This window comes from Nicotiana sylvestris, chromosome 10 (assembly GCF_000393655.2).
Source record: "Nicotiana sylvestris chromosome 10, ASM39365v2, whole genome shotgun sequence".
NCBI lineage: Eukaryota > Viridiplantae > Streptophyta > Magnoliopsida > Solanales > Solanaceae > Nicotiana > Nicotiana sylvestris.
Genome location: NC_091066.1, coordinates 44,724,193 through 44,733,625, shown reverse-complemented (window position 1 = coordinate 44,733,625; position 9,433 = coordinate 44,724,193).

The window sequence follows — 9,433 nt, the reverse complement described above, 5'->3', positions numbered from 1 at the left end:
ACTTCAGGTATGTTAAGGCTATCACTTCTTTCTTTTGGCATGATCCATACGATACGAACGAAATGTGCAAATGCGCAAATTCCATAAATGACTCTATTCATAGAAGTATTAGAGATATCTATGTTCCTGAATTTCCATGTGTCATAATATTGTATCATCTGTTCATGGGTCTCAGAAAAATATGAAAGTTGAGAAAAAAAAAGTTTACTTTATGAGATTGCTCAAGACAAAATGGTCTTATGAAATTCTGAAAGATTTTATTAACGTACTTTTCATGTATTGCATTCATGTGCATTGACCATGACCAGATGACGTTATATACGCGTATATATGTAAATATATGTATATGGGATATGGAAAAAGGTTACGACATTATATACGCACCACCACCTGATCAGCTGGTATATGATGGTGATGTTGCCCACAGTGGCTGAAATATGATACAAACAGCATTATATACGCATATACATATGTAAATATGATTCAAACGGCGTTATATACGTATATATATATATATATATATATATATGTATGTATGTATATATGTATATGGGATATGAGAAAGGTTATGGCGTTATATACGCACCACCACCTGATCAGCTGGTATACGATGATGATTTTGCCCGCAGTGGCCAATATGATATGATGGGATGCCCTCAGAGGCTGATGATGTTATGAAATATGTACCTATGCACGACATAACATTCATACGCATACGCATGACACTAAAAGTAATTTATGATTTACAAAGTTATTCAGACTTACAGGTTGAGTCATGTACTCTATATGTCTTCCATGTCTCTTATGTATTTATTTATGTACCTTACATACTCAGTACATTATTCGTACTGACGTCCCTTTTGCCTGGGGACGCTGCGTTTCATGTTCGCAGGTCCCAATAGACAGGTTGAGAGCCGTCAATGTAGGTTACCAGCTCAGCGGAAGATGTTGGTGCGCTCCATTTGCTTCGAAGTTGCTGGTTTGATTAGTATGAGTTATATGTATATTGTTTGGTATGGCGGGACTCTGTCTCGGCCTTTATGATATTTATGTATTCTTAGAGGCTTGTAGATATATGTCGTGCACATAAAAGATTGTACGGCCTTGTCGGCCTATGTTTCGAGTTTATAAAGAATCGTGTTGGCCTATTAAGACCGTATGTCATGTATATATGATGATGTAATAAGAAAGATATGTTACGTTGGTACTCGGTTGAGTAAGGTACCGGGTGCCCATCGCAGCCCATCGGTTTGGGTCGTGACAAAAGTGGTATCAGAGCAGTTCTATCCTAGGGAGTCTATAAGCCGTGTCTAGTAGAGTCTTGTTTATGGGTGTGTCGTGCACCACACTTATAAGCAGGAGGCTACTGGGCATTTAAGACTGTCACTCTTTCTTCTTACTCTAGATCGTGTGGTAGAGCTCACCTATAAGAATTCGATTCCCTAACTTCTATTCGTAATAAGGCGATGCCTACATTCAGAAAGACGATCGATAAGAGATACAACTATGAGATTATTGATTTAGAGGAACTCGATTTTGCATCTTGCTTATGATAAGTAAATGTGAAATCTTTAGAAAATCATAGATGTATTGAAAGGTGTAAGCCTCTTGGTAAGGATCTTGAGGCAAGAATACATATCCACCTTAATGGTGAAAGACAATGAGAGATTTAGAAGGTAAATACAAGTGTCAACAAGTAAAAGAAGTAAGATGAAGAAAAGTACGAGGCTCCCAGTTAATGAAGGTTAACAGTGTTTATAATTCAAGCAGAGGAATATAAGCTTTTTGAGTTATATTCAATGGTAACAGAGGTATGTATAATTGGTCGTACCCATCTCAGTGATGCCCTATGGGGGCTAACAGATATAGTTTAAGAAAAGGACAAGTTATCAGGATCCGGCTAGGGATGTAGTAACCCAAAATAGTGAATGGATTGGTAGAGTTAGTTGACGTTTCCGAAGGATAGTGCAAACATGGTAATGGATCTCCCTGTGAGACATCTCGATGATGCACCCTAAAATAGTACAACTAGATATGAGTACTACAAAGACATACACTATAAGCCTTGATGGGATAAATATTACCTTAGTGTGGCTCGCGTCCCTAGTAAAGCAAGAACGTTAAGCCACTTGAAGAGCCACTGGATGGAGCAAAGGAAATCTAAAAGCAAAAGATTATCGTATTGAATTTTTCACAAGAAAAAGGATATGTAAAAATATTAGCAGAGTAATGAGAAGAGAGATAAGGAAGCATTATGAATAAGGTGTGATACATGGATGAAAATGGTAGAGTGTTACGGAACCTATAATCAAATGAAGGAAGAGAATGAAAGGTGATAGGCCTCAAGACAACGAAAGAGTATAGGCCATAAGGTTATGTCCTCATTTCGAGAAATAAGTTCGTGACTCCAACGCGACTACCAGAGGGGAGAGTTAATCCCAGAGAAACATAAATCAGTATGGACTGGTAAACAAGATAAACCAAATATGAATTAGGGACTGAATAATTGGAAAGTACTCGGCATCATGGGAATTTCAGATTTCATTCCGGCGGTAATAGAATGGACCACAGAAGAATATTCACGATGAATTCAGAGAATAGTCATTCAGGGAGATACTTTCCTAGAGCAAGCAATATGAGCAAAGTTATTAAGAGATTGTATGTGCCAGTTACGCTAAGTGTCACCCTCGCGAGTAAGGGAATTTGTTATCCTTGGTACAGGAGAATTGCTGCAAGGCGAGTAAAGATCATTGATGTTAAGAAACGACGCCAAAGATGAAGAGGAAAACATCTATAGGTAGATCCTCATAGCTCCAACTCTTAGTACTCCCCTAAAGGGGGAATATGGAATGATAAAAGGAAGAATGCGATAAAAATGAGAAAGGGTTGAGATTGCACTTATCCAAATGCTACAAGTATGCTACGATTCCAGAACATTATGCAAATGCAATGTCAAGGAGAAGAAGTAAGGGTTCCTGCCCGAGATGTTATTGATAATTAAGGAGCCAGTGCGAGACGTAAGTTAAGACCAAAGAAATAACCCAAGGAAGATTTCACGGAATATTGACATGAGGATGGGCCAACGAGTAGTTAGTAATTAATTCAGGAAGAGCCTAGTCACGTCTAGTCAAAAGGATACAGACAAGACAGCAGGTCATGCAAGATAAAGATAGTAAAACCCAATATAGTGAATTTAGCCCCATAATTATGACACTGTAATACTTGAGAAGTATTCAAATAGGAGTTGGGGTAGTTAAAGGTACCATATGAGTATTACGAAAATAAAAGATAGTTCCACTGGAAAGACAGTCAAAACTTCAGTTCAGAAGCAGCCGAACGGGCAGATGAGTATGGAGGTAAGTAACTAAAGATAATGACAAGTGAGCACGAACATCAAAAATTCTATCAGGAATACGGTATAATAAGCTCACAGCTTTACGAGAGTCAAGGGCTCTCCCTAAGTACTGCAACGAAAGACTAGCTGAGGAGATAAGAAAGAAGGATTCAACCTAAGCACAACGACCTAAAGAGAAAATGGTCGTGTAACAACAATCTCGCAACAACATTGTAAGCATTCCAAAGGAAAGTGGCATCTACCATGGCTAATGAACGGGTAGTAAGAATTAGAACTAATATTCGAGATCATATGAGTTGTGTGAAAACTCTGGAAAGTGTGGGCACTAAGATAAGCTAAGTAGGGACGCAACAAGGGGCAGAAAGATCAGGAAAAGTAATTACACGCGTTTAAAGAAAGCTGAGATGGAACAAAAGGAACTATTCAATCAATGATCCCGAGTTACTACGTTATGGATACACTCAAGAATTTGGAGCTTTATGTAGGCAACATATTGTTGATAATCATAGAGCCATAGAAGACTCCGATACAAGTTAAAAGAAAGAATTGATCCCAGGGCATAGACAAAGGATTGAATTGTTAGAAGATTGTATCATGGATATTCCATAACGCCCATGAAAGGCTAAGGTAATAACTGATACCATGAGCCACGGATCAGAAGATAGTTTAAGCCTACGTAAAGGCTGATCAGAATAAAGAGGAAACTAAAGAATTACATCACCAAAGTAAATTAGGAGTCTGATTATTGGACCTAGAAAAATTATAGAAGTTGTGTTGGAGAACATGACAGAATCACTCTTAATATCAGATGTTCAAGAGAAATAACACAACAACCATAATCTATAATGGCTTTACAAGGAAGCTAGTTAGAAGAAGTACCAGCCTCATAAGAAGTCAGTATGAAGCTCCCATCGGATTGTGTATGTACCGGAGTTGCGAATATTATAATAGAGCTTCAAGTTATGGATGTGAATTACACCTAGGTGGAAGGGAGGTTATGAAAGAGATAGAAGATATAATATGAGAATTTAAGTAAGTAAGGTAAAATTGAACAACGTACGAGGCACTAAAATGCAAAAAGTTGTGAATAATCCATACTTCGCATAGAAGGTTATAAGCATGGGGATTCAATATCCAGGAATGATAGCGGCATCGTTAGTGGCATATCTTCCAGCCTATGGTTTCTACATATCGAGAGGTGTAGTTAAAAGAGTATAGAAGAGTTAGAGACGATGTGACGTCTCGCTTGATATTCCGAAATAACATAAGAAAATCTATGGTGCAAGCAAGTTGAAGAAAGGTTGCAAGTAGTATAAATGGATATGTGTAGGTTGCAAGATAAATATGGTAGAGCGACAAGGTTTTAGGAAGACAGGAGTAAGGATAAGAAAAGGCGAGTGAGAATGTGACGAGAATGGATAATTCCTCGGGATTAAGCCCATGAAAACAAGAAGAGCTAATGGTTTCTCTAAAGTTATAGAAAGATCAGTATAGCATGAATGAACTCAAAGGACTCTAAGACTCGTAGCATTTAGAAAAGATGGAATGCTGCCTTGATAGTACCATAAAGGTGTAATTGTGATGGATAAAAGATGACGTTTAGGTCTTCGAGTGAGTAATGATTTGAAGAGGATTTCATGGATTGTACGAAATTAGGATACCCCCATAAGGTGAATCACATTGAGACACTATGAAATATGATTATGGAAATCACTTCAAATATTCCTCGATGCAACGTAAGCCCTAGCGATAATGTATTACGTAAAAAGTTTCAAGTCTTCAAGTAGAGGATTATAGATCAACATTGAGGCGAATCAACAATGGTCAGATATAAGTTATAAAGTATGACATGAGATTAGGCCATGATTCTTAAGACGAACGGTAATGAAGGAGCATTGAGGGACTGAGATTTATACCTAAAGGATAGGTAACAAAAGTAACTGGGAGCTTGGTAAACATACCTCAGTAAAGATAGATTGAAGTAAAAACAATTATGGTATAGTATAACCCATGGAAATGCAGTAAAGTCATATGAATGGATAACTAGATCTATGAGATAATTTATAGCCATATTCACAAGTTCTACAAAGTATCGAGCGAAGGACTTCAGAAGGAAGGAACACCCCAATCATACAATAATTGGATGATAGATCCTTTCTTATTACATTTATTGCCCTTATCAATATTTATTACATGTTCATGTTATTATATTCGTGGCCAATCATTGATTATTAAATTCGTTATTTAATGTTCTTGAACACTGTTCATCTCCTGAATATCGTGTTTATTGGGTCTAGAATTTACTAAGTTCAACTAAGATTCACCCATTAATTCATCATTAATTGGTTTAACTGAAAGGTTCAATACTTTTTTTGGTCAAACAACTTCAGCTATAAGGTAATTTTCTTATATATTACTCCACTTACTTGGACTAATTCCATCAGCTATTTGTTACGTTCGACCAACATAAATACCTAATATAATATTAGCTTTTTAAGGACAAAAAAAGGTCACATTCTATATAAACTTATGGCGTGTTTTCCCCACTCTCAATTTGCTCTCCAATAAGCTTAGTTTAACAATCGTTTTCGCAGGATGAAGTGTACAAGCACTACCAATATGTAAACTCCTCATTAATCTTGGGTGGTTTCACTAAAATATCTCATTTAGAGATGCATTGACCCCCTTTTCAATTATTCAACTAATTCTTACAAGTCACAATTACTTTAGCCTTCCAATAATCTTCAAGTGTGATTAGGCTTTCTCCATAGTAGTGTTCGCTATTGAAAAGAAATTACCCTTCTTACAAGTTCCCACTTTTGCAAAATTTAAAGAAGGATTTTTCTTAATAAGCTAAGTTAGTGTATATGGTTCTTTAATATGGGATATTCAAAAGAATGTCCACATAGAATTTGATCACCAATTTAGAAATTACTCTTCATAAAAAGTTCCCACTTTTGTAAAATTTAACGAAGTATTTTCTTTAATAAGTTAGCGTATGTGGCTCTTTAATATGGAATATTTATAAAAATGCCCACATAGAATTTGATCACCAATTTGCCTAAGTAGTACAATAAAAGATTTTTCTTAGTTTACATATGCACCTACCTATAAGCAATCTTTTGGTAGATATTTGGAATTTTAGTTCTCAAAATGTATTACTCTCTCTCTCTCTCTCTCATTAAATCTTCATTTTAGTTGCCATCAAATTCTATGAAATGGGATAAGTTAAGTCTAAAAAATTGACAATTTTGTTGAAATTAGACAACTATTTTAATTTCCTTTCTTTTCATTTCTCAAGCACAATGCTATTATGACAGGAATATGCAAACTCAGATTCAGAAAGGAAACCAAGGATGTTGTCATTTACTTTCACAATATTCAATGTTCTCATTGTCCTATTTGAATTATTGACACATTTTTATAATTAATAATTAAAAGCATGCTTAAGGGAGCTTACACTCAAAACAAGATAGACAAGGCTCCTTAGTCATTCTGTTTAACCTAAGGTTGACAGCTCCCAAACTCCCGAAAATATCTTGGACGAGTCATCCCACTAATACATTTTCTGTTCAACAACTGACCTAATTAAACAATTCTTAGTTTAGCTTCTTCCGTTTATTGTCCTGTCTAATTTCTCCTGGAAGAGGAATAGCACCTTTCCTCTTTTCTTTTTCTTAATTGAGTTAATACCCTAAAACTTCCTTAAATAATTATATTTTTATTAATTTTTTACTTAAATTATCCAATGTCTGCAAACCCTCCTAAACTATACTGCTTTTCGTATTAAAACCCTCGCATCGCTGACCTGTCATAACGTGTGTAAATACTCGCTTGGAAGCGCGTGACAACTGAAAAATTAAAAGCCATCAAAATAGCCCATGTAACAGAAAATAATGGCTAATAGCCTAACCCTCTTTCAAATTTATTTTTTTTAATAAATATTCTTCTTATTTCAGTTATATCCATCTTTCTTCCTCATTTTTCACCATTCTTCCTCGTTTTTTTATCTTTCTTCTTTGTTTTTCACATTCTTCTTTATTTTTTTTACCTTCTTTCTTCAGTTCTCCATATGGGTTTCCTCTGAAATTATTTATTCTCTTTCTTATTTTAGTCTTCTTTCATGTCTTACACATATTTTTTAAAAAATACCAATTTTAATTTTCGTATTAAACTCAACACCCTATAAAAGAATAAAGTTGAATCTCTTGAATATTATTTATGTAATATGAAATTAGAGAATATAATTGCTGGGCAATTAATTTTTTATTTGCGAAATTTTATTTTGTGTAATCTTTTTTATGTAATATGAGATGACTTTTAAGAAATGCAATATTATATGCCTTTATTTATCTTTTTATTGTGCTACAAAGTGAATATAAATAAAGACTTATCAATTCGAGTCTAGCATAAAGCACAATCACAATTAAACCTAAAATTAAAACAGTACATTAGATATTATTTTGGTCAAAACTCCTAGAATTAATCAATTATTCGAGAGTAATACATCAATAATAAACTATATAATTTTTTTTTGTATAAACCATAAGTTAATATAGTTAGACAGACATACCTTTAAAAGTTCAACATGTGGTTTTAATATATAATGAAATATAGTTCAGGGGGTTTTATGGACACCAGATAGTTTAAGCAGGTAACTGACAAAAAAATAATAGTTTGGGGGGGAGAGGGGTTAGGCTGAGTTAAATAGCCACGTGTAGTGTTGCACGACACGATTTTTAGACAATTAGGAGCGTGTACTAGACGCACTTCTAAAAATAAAATTGGGGGGGGGGGGAGGTAATATGAAGGGCAATATAGTTCACTAGATTTTTGGTGACACCGAATAATTTAAGTAAAAAAATGACAAAAATTTAATAGTTTAGGGTGGTTTTAGGGTAGTAACTCTATTTAATTTAAGTTGTTTGAAAAAGAAAAAGAAAGAAAGAAGCAATTCATTTTCCTTGGATATTAAATATAGAAAATAAAATCTGGTTTTGTCTTCCATTTCTAGTAGAGAGGATTTTAGTAGTACAGTTGGATGGCTATATGGGTTATGATTACACATCTTATAATTCCCTACCCATTTCCCTTCCCTATTTACTCTCCCTTTGTATTAAAAAATTATTTTTTTCCTGGTAAGAAATAAAATTAACAAGAGTCTTTTTCTCTCTTCTAACTTTTCCGTAAGAATAAGTGCCCGTTTGGCCATATTTGTTTTTTTCTTTTTTTACTTTTTCGGATATTTTTTTTCGAAATCAGTGTTTGGCAATAAAATATTCAAAGAATTTCGAACTTTTTCAAAAATTTGAAAAACTTCAGAAAATTATTTTTCAAAATTTTCACTTCAAATCACTCACAAAACTCAAAAATACTCTAAAATTATATTCATATCCAAACACAACTCTAATTTTCAAATATCATTTTCACTTAGAAAAAAATACAGTCTTTAGTCCAAACGTCCATTCAGAAAACGAAAACACCAATTCTCCTTTCTTCTCACTCAACTTAGATTACAAGGCTCAAAATATACTTTATCCCCTCAACTTGTAAAAAATTTCCATAAACACCTAAACTACACGGCTGACTGATTTCACACCTCATTTTACCATTAATACCCCCTGACATTGTGCATGACCACTTTAAATGCATAACATGAGCCCAACACCTTTGGAAAATTTGATTTGGCTGGACAAGATCCCATTTCATATATAAATCTTTGATCTTTCTTAGAGTTTTAATTTGAATGTAACAACTAACAAACCAAGAAGATGAAGTTAGATGTATTTATACTAGTCTACTTTTTCGGTCACTATTCATCTCACAAAGAGAATAACTTTGTGAATAGCTTTGAAAATATGATCTTTGGCCAATTTTAACATCCCACATGCTTTGATTCTTGGCTTAGTAAGCGCATGCCACGTGGAAATTTGGGGAGTCTTAGATCCATTTTTATGTATGTTGGTGAGTGTCAAAGGTCACTCAAATTAAGGTGTGTAAGGAAAATTAAAATTTGTACATTGATGGAAAAATATATATTAAAACTAAATTAAATAAAGAAAATAGAATCGTCTTTCC